This window comes from Arvicanthis niloticus, chromosome 20, assembly GCF_011762505.2.
Source record: "Arvicanthis niloticus isolate mArvNil1 chromosome 20, mArvNil1.pat.X, whole genome shotgun sequence".
NCBI classification, from domain to species: Eukaryota; Metazoa; Chordata; class Mammalia; order Rodentia; family Muridae; genus Arvicanthis; species Arvicanthis niloticus.
The window spans coordinates 36333103-36346620 of NC_047677.1; the positions used below are offsets into that span (position 1 = coordinate 36333103).

The window sequence follows — 13518 nt, forward strand, 5'->3', positions numbered from 1 at the left end:
CCACTGAGCCATCTCTCCAGCCCTACAAAGCAGTTCTGACTTCTGTTGTGGTTTGTTTCCAAGAGCACAGACTATAACAGAATAATCAATCAACTTGTACCTGAGAAAGTTTCTTAGTAACAGCAATAACAATGTATGAGAAAGTTTTCTTATGTCATTAGCAACATCACAAAATGGCAGACTAGACAGGTAACAGTTTCCTAGGCCTTCTCATTTTACCTAGGCCTTACCAAGTTAGTTTGAGGCCAAGCAGAACAATTCAGTGAGAAGCTGAGAGAAGCCAGATTGAATCAGTCAGCTTGGAGAGGCATATCAGCCAGAACAGCTGAATTGAACCAGCTAGCCAGAGTTCAGAAAGAACTATAAAGGGTAAGCTTATTGAGCAGTAAGCTTCTGAGACGACAATTACATCTGGTGAATAATAGTTACATTTACATACACTAGCCAAGGCTAGACGTGCCTTCCCATGGTCTTTGGTTTTATCGGGCAGCTGTTATCATAAACCTGGATACTTACCATAAATACCTTTTAAAAAATCTCTTTTGCCTTCTACCCAGATTTCTACTCATTTTCCATCCTCCTCAGTTTTAAGCTTAGCATGTTTGTTATCCTATGCATCTTATGCATGGATCTCTTCAGTAATGACAAGTTCTGACAGATTCTGCTTTCCACCTGTGGAGAAACTGTTGAGTCTCTCTCAAAATGGCTGTTGAACTTCTTTTCTGACCCACCAGGTTCAGTTTAGGTGTTAGAGCCGCTTGGCTCTAATATAGTATTTGAGCTCCAACATGCTTCTTGTTAGTTTCCCTAGATTCCCTTCCTCTAACTCAGAGTTTCATGTTAATTCTTTGTCATATTCTCTCTGCTTTTGCTATCTATATGAGGAAAGGTATCTTAGTTTGGGTTTTATGGCTGTAAAGAGAAACCATGACCAAGGCAACTCTTAGAAAGGAAAATATTTAATTGGGGCTGACTTAAAGTTTCAGAGGTTTAGTCCATTATCATCATGGCAGGAAGCATGGCAGCATCCAGGCAGACATGGTGCTGGAGGATCAGAGAATTCTATACCTTGATACAAAGCCAGCTGAGAAGACTCTCTTCTGCACTGGGCCGAGCTCGAGCACTAGGAAACCTCGAAGCCTGCCTACACAGTGACACAATTCATCCAACAAGTCTACACCTCTTCCTAATAGTGCCACCTCCCATGGGCCAGGCATATGCAAACCACCACAGAAGGTATAATTACAAACATTGTGAAGAATGTCCAATAGTTATAATTATTTGACCCCATGTGTTTCTCATGTATTTCCCCCAGAGGAGATGTTTATTTTTAAGCAAGCACTGCTGTTTTGTGCTTCAAGCCCTAACATCTTGTGTAGAAACTGTATAAACTATTCATTAGGCTTCCAGTTCTGAAGCAGATGCTCAGAGAGAGAAGAGAAGGAGAAGAAGAGAGAGGCCAAAATGTCTGGATTATATAGGGGAGAGCCTCTAGGGAAAGAGCAGCCCAGTCCTGGGCTAGAAAGCTCAAGGTTAGGGGCAGCATATGCCAGGTAGAGACTGAGGGATGCTGGGAGTACTTGCAGAACTTAATATGTAAAATATGTACCTTAGTCCCTTGTCCTGGGGTCCCAAACCAAACAGTTGGAACTTTCTAAAGAGTGATCATGTGGAACATGGGAAGCAAAAGAGAATTCAGGTGTCTTGCTCAGTCACTATAATAACCTTCTCTGCTCTGGTCCAATCCACTCCCAGGAGATCAGAATTAGTCTGTTCCAAGAGTTGGGTTCCCATGACCTAAGCACTTCCCTCTAGGTCCTACTTGTGAAAGATCCTACCATCTGTCATGATGGTTGCATGGGGGCTGGGCTTCTAGCCTCCATAGGATAAGCGTGTGCCTAGTGTGCTTTGAGTACGTTTTGCTGAAACAGCAATGGTCTTCTTGGAAGAATGATGTGTGGGTTAGTGTCTTGTCAAGATGACACAGGTTAGAATCATCTGAGAGAAGGAGCCTCCACTGAGGAAATGCCACCATGAGATTGGTCCTCAGGCAAGTCTGTGGGGGCATGTTCTTGATTAATGATTGATGTAGGAGGGGTCAGATCACTGGGGGTGATGCCATCCTGGGCAGTATAAGAAAGACTGAGCAAGCTGCGGGAGCAAGCCAGTAAGCAGAGCTCTTCTCTTCAGCCTTTACATCAGTTCCTGTCTCCAGGTGACTACCTTGAGTTCCTGCCTTGGCTTCCCTCAGTGACGGACTATGATGTGAGCTGAAATAAACCCTTTCCTCCTCAAGTTGCCTTTTGTCTTTGTTAGGGTTGCATTGCTGTGAACAGACACCATAACCAAGACGACTCTTATAAGGACAACATTTAATTGGGGCTGGCTTACAGGTTCAGAGGTTCTGAGGTTCAGTCCATTATCATCAAGGTGGGAACATGGCAGCATCCAGGCAGGCATGGTGTGCAGGAGGAACTGAGAGTTCTACATCTTCATCTGAAGGCCTCTATGAGAAGACTGGCTCCCATGTGGTTAGAAGGAGGGTCTTAAAGCCCACCCCCACAGTGACACACTTCCTCCAATAAGGCCACAGTTCCTAATAGCGCCACTCCCTGGGCCAAGCGTATTCAAACCACCACACTTTGGTCATGGTATTTATCACAATAGAAAGCAAACCAGGACACATGACAATGTTGAGTTTTAAACCCAGGATAAATGGCTGAGTGGCTATTTAACATATCAAAGCAGACTGCCCAGAAGGTCCTCCCAGCATCCCTCAGTCCTTACCAGTTACAGAATATGGCTGTCATATCCTGCCCTTTACCCTGAACTCTCCAGCCCATAGGCTGGGCTGCCCTTCCCCCATAGGCTCCTCCCTGTATAATCCAGACATTTTGGTTACCTGCCCCTTTTTCACCTTTGGCCTCTGGGGTGCTTCAGCTGGTTACCCTCCCTCCACTTCGCTCAGGGTCATGACCACTCTGGGCTCTCCCACATGTTTCTACCTCTGACTCTGCTCTCCCACATCTCTGTAATAAACTTTTTCTTCTCCACCAAACCTAGAAGCAGTCATGTCCTTTCTTTTTCTTTTTTATTTCTTTTTTTTCCCCCTCCCATTCAGACAATGTGCAATACTCTGGGCTTAACTCTTCTAGTCATGGGGCTTTGTGTTGGTTTCTAGATTGTAGCCTTTCCACAGACTGCCTTATCTGAGGAGGATGAGTGGACAGGAGGGCACTCAGGAGCTGCAAACGAATCAAGTGGCTTCTCTAGGTTAAATTCTACTTCATTGTTTTTACAGAGGCCTTTCTTCTACAAAAGGGCTGTGGGCATTTGCTTCTTTGTAATGCAGTATCATCTTTTCGAAGCAAACCCACGAATACCGTAACAGTGGAAGAACCTTCCTTTATGTGATGGTTTGTTTATGCTTGGCCCAGGGAGTGGCACTATTAGGAAGTGTAGCCTTGTTGGAGTAGATGTGTCACTGTGGGTGTGGGCTTTAAGACCCTCGTCTTAGTTGCCTGGAAGCCAGTATTCTCCTAGCAGCCTGCAGATGAAGGTGTAGAACTCTCAGCTCCTTCTGCACCATGCCTGCCTGGATGCTGCCATGTTCCCACCTTGATGATAATAGACGGAACCTCTGAACCTGTAAGCCAACCCCAATTAAATGTGGTCCTTATAAGAGTTGCCTTAGTCGGGCTGGAGAGATGGCTCAGTGGTTAAGAGCACTGACTGCACTTCCAGAGGTCCATGAGTTCAAATCCCAGCAACCACATGGTGGCTCACAACCATCTGTATTGAGATCTGACACCCTCTTCTGGTGTGTCTGAAGACAGCTACAGTGTACTCATATATAATAAACAAACAAACAAACAAACAAAAAAAGAGTTGCCTTAGTCATGGTCTCTGTTCATGGCAGGAAAACCCTAACTAGACACTCTACTTCATCTTTAAAAATCAAAGTATATTTTTCAAGTATCAACGCATCCTTCACTTGCTTAAAGGAGTCTGTCCGAAAGACATTGCTGGGGATATGCTGAGGATAAACCGTGGCTGCTTGCTCCATATTCTTCGAATACCTCAAATAGCTTAGGGTCACTCGACTCCTTGGTTCTTTTCTTTCAAAGAACAACGTGTCTGTGGAGGTGGGTCATCCCCGATGTAGTGATGTACTCCCCCTGCACCCCCCGTGTCCCCTTGGTACCTGGGGCGCTTCTCTTTCCAGCGGTGCTCTTGGTGAGCTCCATACATGCAGGTGTCTTTTTCACGGCACCCGAACCACTCAGTCTCTCACGCATCCAGTTCCAAGCACTGTGCTCTCGTGCCCACTTCAGTCTTTCATCTGGATGGGGAGACCCTACAGGCTACAAGGCTACTGACTCCCCCACTATAATATGTGCTGTGCTCTCTGCTCCACCTTCCTTACAGGGGATTTTCACCCACAGGCAAGAAAAGCAGGAAGGGCAAAACCAGGGCACAGTGGAACTATAATACCTCAAGGCAGAGGTGGCGGGGCCTCAGCAAGTAGATAGCACTTGGTTATTAACCACTCCCACCCTAGACAAGCAAGTGCTTCATTGCTCTCTCCTTTATACTCCTGTGGAGAATCTCTGTGGACTGTTGCTGTTTTCTTAGTGGGGGGAAAATCAAGAGAGGACGAAGGGGCCTGGTGATATGGTTCTGTGGAGAAACAACACCTCTTATGGGCTCCTTCACAGTACCCAGAGACCACTGATGTTTGAAGCCAGGAACTTCCAGTGTTGCTCCTGGACGGCTGTGTTTCCTCCAAACATGTTCAGCTTGTAAGGCACGGCTGTTGTGTTGGTGGGAAGCTGGAGATAACGAAGGTTTGGCTTTCCAAAGGTATTGATCATTCTTCTTGGGAGTGAAAGGTTAGGCCAAGATTTAGTGGCCAGATATGAAACTGGCCCCAAGTGCAAGTGTGTGTGTGTGTGTGTGTGTGCAGAAAACATTTCCATAAACATCACAGCTCTGGGATAGGACCCCTGTGACTGAGGCTGCCTGTCAGAGCTCCTCCCAGCCAGTTCTCCAATCAGAATTCAGGACCGATTGACACTGCCCTTCCCAGGGTGGGACTTTGCATGCGGGGAAAGTCACAAGCACAGTGATTCATTCACCTTAAGAGGACGGCTCTCGCTAGGCGGGTTATCTGTTTGTAAGACATACATCCTGTTTCCAAGGAAACAAACTGGTCCGTCGTAGGTTCCCAGGACAGACAGGAGTGGCTGGAAAGGGAAGCGTTTTCTTCTTTCTCTATGAAGGTTAAAGATCCTTCCCCAGCCTTCGATCCTGTTGCTCACTGCATTTTATTGCAAAGGAAAAGTTTCTTTGGAGCTAGTCACACGCTTGAACATTGTCCCTTTACCTAGACAGACACAAGTCGTTAAACCAGACAACCATAAGGTGACTTGCTCGCTGAAATGAGGGCTGTCCTTATTTTCAGTTTGCTGGCTCTGATTCTTTTAGAAAACGATCCGCTTCGTTTAGAAATCACACTGTGAAATCAGCGGTAGCTAAATATCAGCCCATTGTTACCAAGACCGTACTCAGTTCCAGCACCCGAGAAGCTGCAAGCCACTGGCCAATAGCAGGGGAAGGTCTTTAAATGAGCATATATATTCACAGTATATAATTCAGCTACGCAAGAACCAAGTGCTTTAAAAATACTCATCAAGAATACTCAGATTCGTCCCTGGTAATCCCTAACTCAGTCATATCAACACCATTTCCCATCTGCTTTTGCATATAATTTGAAGGCTTCTTCTTACTTCTGTGGGTTTTTTTTTTGTTTGTTTGTTTGTTTTTTTGTTTTTGTTTTGTTTTTGTTTTTTTTTTGTTTTTGTTTTTTTTCCATGCACCACCCCAAATCGATTCCACTAGCAGATCTGGGTGAGTTTGACCTTCCACACACACATATCCAGCTTCTGCCTTCCCCTCCGTGTTTCCGGGGCTCCCACCCTAGCCTGTCTCCTCAGTTCCACCCCAAGCTGCTCAGCAGAGCCCTGCCCACCAGAGTTCTCCATTGCCCTAACTTGGGGACTAGCAGCAAGTGGAGTCGCTAAAATGCAAATCAGGTGGTTCCCCTCTCATCGATCAGATATCCTACAAGTAATTTCTTCTCTCACTTGGGTGAGATCTGAAGTATTCACTATCTCTTCCAGAATCTTCCATTCCCTTATCTGTGACTAGTTCTCCTATCTCATTTCCTGCCACTCTTATCAGATACGTCAGCGTTCTGACAAACAGAGCACCCGCAATTCTGTTAGTGTAGCCCGTCATTTGCACTCAGCCTTGGGGAGTGGGGGACATGACCAGGACATGGTTGGCGCCTGACTGTCACACACCCTCTGAGCTCTGTAAGCTCCAAATGTGTCACAGTCAGGAAGGTTTTTCCCTGGGCAAAACCCAGCTGGTGCCTCCTTACACAGGGAATCATCTACAGTCTGATTCTGATTTATGGCCTCAGGAACTTGGTGTGATCCTTGGTGTCATCTAACCTAGAATCGTCTGGGAAGAGAATCTCAATGAGGAATTGTTTGGAATGGTTGGCGTGTGGAACTGTCTGTGGGGCATGGTCTTTGTTGCTTTAACCGATGTGGAAGAATTCGGCCTGAAACTGTGTGGCACCATTGCTCCGTTTGGCGCCTGGGGCTGTGTAGGATCGAGCTAGCTGAATGTTAGACGTGCACGCATTCCTACTCTCTGGGCTCTCGGCTGTGGTGGATGGGATGTGCCAAACCGCTTTGGACTCCCGCTGTCTCAATTTCCCTTGTAGTAGTAACTGACTGGAGCTGAGAGCTAAACAAACCCATTCTCCCCTCAAGCTGCTTTCTGTTGGGTGTAAATCGGGGCGCCGCCATTTTGTTGTTCATAGTTGCTTTAGACCTATGTAGGATCTCAGAAAAGGATATTTCGACGTTTGCGCCTGCGTCATGCTAAGTTCTGAAGACTCGAAGGGCCCCGTGGGCAAGTCCCCTTGTGCTCTCCTGCCCTTCGGGGCCCTGGTTCTCCTCTTTCCTTTACGGAACAATTGGAACTTCTCCAAGGGCAGTAAAGTGGTATAATGACCGTCCCCTGGCCGTGGAGAAGTTCTGTGCACACCCCCACCCCCACCCCCACTGCAATGGGCAAAGAGACACCTTATTGATGGTGGTGGTATTGTATCAGTCAGGGGCAGAGCAGATGACCGTCCTTTGTTCATCCTAGCTTGATGCCTGGTTTGGTGGCCAAAGGTGTTTTCTGTCTAGGACGGATTAATTAAAAATAACTAAATAAAAGAAGGAAGGAAGGAAAGAAGGAAGGAAGGAAACCCTATGACTAGCCAGGTGGTGATGGCACATGCTTTAAATCCCTTTAATCTTAGGAGGCAGAGGCAGGAAGATATCTGTGATCTGGTCTACAGAGTGTGTAGTGGTAAATTTAGCTATATCGCTCTGCGGTCCCCATGGATTGTGCTTCCAGCCACCGCCAGAGCCCTCTGGATTCACACCACACACACACACACACACACACTCTAACACACACACCCTGTCAGTTAATTTTTGACATGCTGTGACTAGCTATATACACATATGTCAGTTACCCATATACATGTCTCTTTCTGCCAAGTATGATGTCAGTTCCCAGAGAGGTCTTGGGAACTTAAACTTCACTCAACCCCTACTCATAATGGAAGTCTTATTCCATGTAGTTTTGTTTATTGGTGCAGATGTCTCTCGTATGCTAGGGTCTATCCCAGGGACAGCTTATAAAAGCAAATACCATAAAAGCTTATACACAGGTATTGGAAGGCCTGCTGGGTAGTTGGTTCAGGTCCAGGCTTATTGTTGGTAACTATACAAAACAGTTCTACTGACTTTGATCATGATTGGTTTCCAAGGGCACAGGACATAACAGAATACATAATGAACTTTGACACGAGAAAGTTTCCTAGCAACAGCAGAAACATTGAGAAAATTTCCTTATAATATAACAGCACAAAATGGCAGGCTAGCCAGCTAACTGTTACTTAGGCCTTAACATTCCACTAGACCTTACCATTCCATCTAGGCCATGATATTTTACCTAGGCTTTAACATTGATAGACTAGTAATACCTTCAAGGAGGATTGACCTTAAGCAAGGACAGCCTCAAGGGGGCGCTGCTGCTATCAACCTCAAGGGGGCGCTGCAGCTGTTGCTGGTAGAGTCGGCCAGGCTTTTGTTGTGGATGAAGAAGTTTGGTGTCCAGAAGATTGCTATCATGGCTTCTTTTCCTCTCTTTCTGCCTGCCAGTGTGCATCTCTGCCTTCACTATGCCACAGTTCCTCATTCCATTAGGAATGGAAGAAACATCCCCCATCCTCCGTCAAACGGACACCACTACAAAGTCCGTTTTTGTTTTGTTTTGTTTTTTGTTTTTTGGTCTTGGGGTCTTCACTTCTTAAGTCTTCCATGTCATAAAGGACTTTTTGCTTCTGCATTTCTCTTGGCCTGTCCCTTGTTACAGAATTGGTGGCTGTGGGCTTCGTGGTGTGTTTGGGGGAACGATGTTACTCGTCTACCCTGATGTCATCTGTAACGCAGCTTGGCCAAGACTAAATGCTCCTGTGTCTGCTCAATGAGAGGAAGAGGGATGAAGGTGTGTGGTAGCTATTCTTGATTGTCAACGTGACTACATCTGGAACTAAAATTCCCAAATGGAGGACACGCCTGTGAGGGACGTTCTTCCTTAATTTGACGTAGGAAGACCTACTTCTCATCTAGATCCTTGAGGTAAGAAAAACGTGTCTTTAATCCCGACCCTGACTCAGGAAGATACACCAAAGCAGCTTGGGGAGGAAAGGGTTTATTGGGCTTACACTTCCACATCATTGTTCATCATCAAGAAAGCCAGGACAGGAAGTCAAGCAGGACAGGAACCTGGAGGCAGGAGCTGATGCAGAGTCCTTGGAGGGATGCTGCTTAGGAATTGCAATGAATGCTTGCTAAGCCTACTTTTTTTTTTTTTTTTTTTTTTAATAGAACCCAGGACCATCATGGCAGGGATAGCACCACCCACAAACGGGCTGGTTTCCCCATCAATCACTAATTAAGAAAATGCCCTAGAGTCTTACCTAGAGCTCGAGCTTGTTGTTTGTTTGTTTGAGACAGGGTTTCTCTGTGTAGCCTTGGCTGTTTTGGAACTCACTCTGTAGACCAGGCTGGACCTACCTCTGCCTCCAGAATGCTAGGATTAAAGGCCCATACCACCACACCTGCCCCTACAGCCTGACTTTATGGGGGCATTTTCTTAGTTGAGATTCCCTCCTCTCAGATGGCTTTAACTTGTGTCATGTTGCTATAAAACAAGCCAGTACAGATGTCTACTGAAGATGGGTTGAGACACCCAGCCTTGTGGGTTCAGCAACTACTGGATTCTTGAACTTTCCGTTCATAGCCAGCCATTGTTGGAGTAGCTGGATCACAGCTTGTAAGTCATTCTAATATATTGTGTGTGTGTATATATATATGTATATATACATACATATATGTCATACATATATGTATGTACAATACATGCATATATACATATACATACATATGTGTGTGTATATATATATATGGTTTCAGTTTATAAGTTCTTTTACTCTAGAGAACCCTGACTAGTACAACCAGGGATGTCTTTTCATCATCAAAATTCAGAAAATGAAAACCTACAATCCCACTGCCCAGTAACTTCGGGGCACTGGAGGAATGCAAGCCCAACCTCAGAGGGGTTAGTTTACCGTTTTGCTTTAGCTCTCTTCTCTCTCTCTCTCTCTCTCTCTCTCTCTCTCTCTCTCTCTCTCTCTCTCTCTCTCTGTAAGATGGGTGTATGTGAGTGTGGTTGCATATGTAATGGCTTAGATGTGAACCTCAGAGGACAAGTGGCTACTATCACAGTGCTTCTCAACCTGTGGGTCGCGACCCCCTTGGGGCGGAATTACCCTTTTCACAGAGGTTGCACATTAGATATCCTGTATATCGGATGTTCAACATTATGGTTCATAACAGTAGCAAAATTACTTTTATGGAGAAGCAATGAAATTATTTTATGGGGGGGGGGTCACCACAACATGAGGAACTGTATTAAGGGTCACAGCATTAGGAGGGTTGAGAACCAATGTACCGTGGGCGCCACAGACAGAGCCTCCCATGCCTCAGGATTGGTGACTAGCACCTTTACGCCCTGAGCCATTCTTTGCTGTCTCTGGGGCTTTCTTGGAAGAATTAGGTTATTGGGGATATAGTTTGGACAGCTCTCTGTTTCGATTGATAGTTTTCAAGTTATATAACCACACCCCTTCCCATGATGCCTCTGATTTTAATCTAAGCCTCGCCCCCTAAGGCTGCGTAGCCCTCAGTTCAGCACCACAAACCTCTGGAGACAGAGGCTGGAGTCCTAACAATACACCTATGTTACTTCATTTCGTTGTCTCTACAGCTCTCAAAGGTAGGCTTTGCTTTTGTGAGGCTGGCTTCAAACTCACCCTGGACAGGCAAGGATGACCCCTGAACTCCTAGTTCTCCTGCCTCTACCGCCCAAGTGCTGAATTACAGGCTTGCTTCACCAATCGAAACTAAGATCGTATTTGAATATCCCCGTTCTAAGTTAGGCATTTGTTTTTATTTATTTATTTATTTATTTATTATTATTATTTACACATCTCAGTTTATATAGCTGCCAAACAGGTCATTTTTTTCCAAAGGAGTTTAAACGGGATTTAAAATTTGCTTATCTCAGCTCTCTGAGCTATTTGACAGGTTTCTAAAACAAACAAACAAACAAACAAACAAACAGCAAATGCTGTCCAGTGTGCTGCTGTGGCCGGAAAAATCTATAATAGAATTAAATGGAGAAAATAACACATACATTAAAAAATGCGGGTTTCTGGGCTCCCGGAATTCATGGAGGTATCCTGCATGTCAGAGGTGAAGAGATGAGGGTTGTCTTGTTCCCGTTTGGGAGTCCTACACACCCAGGAACAGACGTTTTAAATGTACGCTGAATTATACTGGTTAATTAGTCTTACTTGCCACACGACGGTGGTTCTCTGATGTTGCCAGGCAGCTCTGAGTGGAGAAGAAGTAGAATGCTGGGAGTGTGGCCAGACTATATAAATATAAAATGTCAACCTGTATATAAGCAAGGAAGTTTCTTACGCACATACACTAGCTCTCAAGATTCACCAGGGATAGAAAGTGTCTCTGTGTGGGGGGACCACCCATATGGGAACCCCGTAGCTTTACTAAGATTAATTCAAGATATTTTTAGTAAAATTTTAAATTTAAGTGTGTAAGTTTCAAAATCTTGTTTTAGAGCTTTCCATCGCCCTTAAATTTCCGATTTAATGTAATGTAACCCTGTAAAGCCCTGTTTAATGTTGTAAAAGCGGCGCCTCCCACCCTCCTCTGGAAAAACCCTAGTGACACCTAGTGGTCAATACTTGCACTGCAAGTTGAAAGTTGATAAGCTGCTGACTTTCAGATTGAAAAATTCTACCACAAAAATTCTAGCCAGCTTCTAATATTTGTGGACTATCATTAAAAGCCACTCTTAAAATATTATCCACACGCTCATATAAAGTTCTTACTGTATAAATATTCCTAGATGAGATATCGAAATTTTAATCAATTAATCAATTAATTAATTAATTTTGATTTGATTTTAGACAGGGTTTCTCTATGTACCAGAGCCCTTGCTGTCCCGGAACTCGCTTTGTAGACCAGGCTGACTTGGAACTCACAAAGATCCTCCTGCTTCTGCCTCCCTGTGAATGACACTTTTTCTTTACAGGAGTGTTCTTTAAAAGCCCGGGATTCTACAGGGTAGTGGCAGTGCACGCCTTTATTCCCAGCATTTGGGAGGCAGAGGCAGGTAGATTTCTGAGTTCGAGGCCAGCCTGGTCTACAGAGTGAGTTCCAGGACAGCCAGGGCTATACAGAGAAACTCTGTCTCAAAAAACAAAAACAAACAAACAAACAAACAAAAAAGTATAATAAACCGGATTTTAAAAAGTCAACATAAAGTTTCAAAATACTGCAAAAAAAAGTGCTTGAAAAAAAAAAAAACTAAACCTGACTTCCCATGATTGCTGTGTCTCTCTTTTGCTCTCTTCTTTGTGCAGGCAGTAAACTCCTGCAGACCTAGGCTGAAGTTCAGGGCACTGGGGCGTCTGGCCTCAGCCTTGAGTGTCTCTCTGTAGGAGACTCTGTAAGCTGTCTGGCTTCATGGAGCTCAAGATCCGAAGATTCAACAATGCGAGGTGGAGTGAGTTTTATATTCACAATACTCCTGGAAAGCAGCGCTTTATTGCAGAAAAACCCTTCAGAGAAGCAATAATTTTAGCAGGGTTATGCAAATAGGAATGTATAATGCGTAATAGCTCAATGTAGGTCCCAGTCCCGCCTCTATTTTTTAAAAAAGAGTTTGTTTATTTTACCTTTTGTTTTATGCATTTATGTGTCTGTGTGGGAGCATGTGCACATGAGTGTGAGTACCAGCTGTGGCCAGAAGGTGGCGCTGAAGTTACAAGAGTTGGAGTTACATACAGTCGCTCTCTGTGGTTCTGGTTATGGACTTGGGTCCTCTGCAGAAACAATATGTGTTTTCAACGACTGAGCCAACCCTCCAGCCCCCTGCCTCTGATTCCTACTGCCCTGCCCATGTGACATGGAAACAAACCATTTAACTTCCTCCTGAAGGGTGCCACCTGGTTAATGTCCCAGGTAGTATGAAGATAATTAAAATACTTGTCATGAGATTGTTTGGGGAACTGGATGAATTGAACATTTATAGCATCGACGAAGTGATCAGCAAATGCCAGACCTCGCTGATCTTGTTTTACTACCGACTGTACTTTCTTAGAGTTGTTTGTGCGTGAGATCTGTCTTAACTTTAGTGTGTGACTCTGGGGACAATTTGATATTACCCTAGCAGGTGCCGATGGGAATGGTAGAGTGGACTTCCGTTTAGGACCCTGCTTGTTGAGGAGGGTCAGCAATCGGCAAGTGAGGCCTCATAAAGCTCAAAAGCTAAAGAAAAACCAACTAAGAGAATAGGAAGCCCACAGGATTATATAAAAAAATCTCTGACAGCTATACATCTGACACAGGATTGGTATCCAGACTGTGATGGTTTAAATGTGCTTGGCCCAGGGAGTGGCACTATTAGGAGGTGTGGCCTTGTTGGAGTAGGTGTGTCACTGTGGACATGGGCTTTAAGATCCACGTCCTCCACCAAACCCACACACTATTATGTATGCTAAGAAGTGCTTGCTGACAGGAGCCTGATATAGCTGCCTCCTGAGAGGCTCTGCTAGAACCTGAAAAATACAGAGGTGGATGCTCTCAGCTACCCATTGAACTGAGCATGGGGACCCCAATGGAGGAGTTAGGGAAAGGACTGAAGGAGCTGAAAGGGTTTGCTACCTCATAGGAAAAACAACAATATCAACCAACCAGACACCCCCCAGAGCTCCCAGGAACTAAACCAACA

The 13518-nt window shown here is 45.0% G+C and overlaps 1 non-coding gene across 1 annotated transcript; it reads left to right on the top strand.

The window, feature by feature from the left end:
- Positions 1-7134: 7134 nt before the first annotated feature.
- On the top strand, positions 7135-7277 carry LOC117725015 (small nucleolar RNA SNORA48). Its single transcript, XR_004608882.1, has one exon. It is a non-coding gene; the product is annotated as a small nucleolar RNA SNORA48 (small nucleolar RNA).
- Positions 7278-13518: the final 6241 nt, after the last annotated feature.